The sequence below is a fragment of the Megascapheus bottae genome, chromosome 7 (genome assembly GCF_031878675.1).
Source record: "Megascapheus bottae isolate mThoBot1 chromosome 7, mThoBot2.hap1, whole genome shotgun sequence".
Taxonomy (NCBI): domain Eukaryota; kingdom Metazoa; phylum Chordata; class Mammalia; order Rodentia; family Geomyidae; genus Megascapheus; species Megascapheus bottae.
The window spans coordinates 81,235,413-81,236,830 of NC_143515.1; the positions used below are offsets into that span (position 1 = coordinate 81,235,413).

Below are 1,418 nucleotides of genomic sequence, written 5' to 3' on the forward strand. Positions count from 1 at the left end.
ATACACATAGTACACATCCCCCCCAAACCCTCACACACAGGCGCAGACCCAAGAACACCTTCTCACAGTACCATCACATAAGTGCACAGACACAAGTACCTGTTCACACATCCATCACACAGTACACACACACCCACAACACACAGGATCACAGACACGTACAGACACAAATATACACACGGCACACACTCACAAAAGCACAGTATGCACAATCACATACATGTACAGATACAAGTACACCTGCACTCACAGGACACACTCAGTTCACCACCACACTCACGTACAGAGACAAGAAAACACACACACACAGTACACACGTTCTCAGTACAGTCACAAGTAATGAATGCATGGGCACATTTGTATGTAAGTACACACACTCGTGGTACACACCTGTATGCAGTCATTAATGTGTGAAGTGTTGAAGCAGCATGCCCACTTAGGAAAGGAGAAAACTATCCCACACAGTGCACACGACTCTTTTGAACCTGGTCCCCGTCCATCTCACTTCCGGTGTGCAGGTGTTCAGGTTGTTGGATTCTACAAACGACAGGGTGATGAGCTGGCCGCCTCTTCATTCTAAGCAACGACTGGACAGGACTTTCCCACAAAACTGCGCAGAGACAAGGAGCCATTCTAGATGACAGAAAACACAGATACAACCCAGCTCAACACCTGGTCCTGGATGAGAGGCTGCTTTGCACAGGGTGTTAAGAATTGTGTCAGGACAATGGAGACAGGACAAAGCCTTTCTTATGAAAATTAATTCTACTTCCTTTGTAAACTAAAGGCATGTATTTTAATAAAAAAAATATATAATGAGTTTTAGAATATGAATGATGGGGCCGGGAAGGGTCTTCATCCAGGAAGAATTTGGAGGGAGGGTGCGGAGGTCGGAGGGGAAGGTAAGGAGGCAGCGAGGGGCATTTACTGTCGATCCAGGGATTCATGTCACGCGGCACGGCCCACCTTTCCTGAGCTGGAGTCTCCATGCACAGCTCTTTTCCCATCCATAAAGCATTTGGCCCAGCGGTGGCCCAGTAAGCACACTCTTGCCAGTAATTCATTGTCAGATCTGCTATTTCCTTTAAAGGCCATTTCTCCAGAAAGAAACTTGATCCTCTTTTCTCCTGGTGACGACGTCCGTCCGTAGAGAGCAGCCATGCTCCGGTTCTAGGGTGCCCTGGCTTGACTCTTTCACCTGGAGAAGGAGGGACTCAGCTCTCACTCCCCCTTCACCCCTGTGAAGACCACAGTGCTTAGGTCACAAAGGGTAACTCTAGCTTGTGTTTGCACGGTTTACTTACTTATTAACTACAAAGCTTGGATGAACTCAGGCCTGGAGCATTCTAGGCAAGTATTCTAACACAGAGCTCTACCCCCAGCCCTAACTTTTTCTTGGCATCTATTTATATTTTCTT

At 47.2% G+C, this 1,418-nt stretch overlaps 1 long non-coding RNA gene across 1 annotated transcript; it reads right to left on the reverse strand.

The window, feature by feature from the left end:
* Nucleotides 1-318: 318 nt before the first annotated feature.
* On the reverse strand, nucleotides 319-1,192 carry LOC150061130 (uncharacterized). Its single transcript, XR_016536199.1, has 2 exons — nucleotides 967-1,192; nucleotides 319-633 (listed from the first exon to the last, which is right to left on the reverse strand). It is a non-coding gene; the product is annotated as an uncharacterized LOC150061130 (long non-coding RNA).
* Between the last annotated feature and the right edge of the window lie 226 nt (nucleotides 1,193-1,418).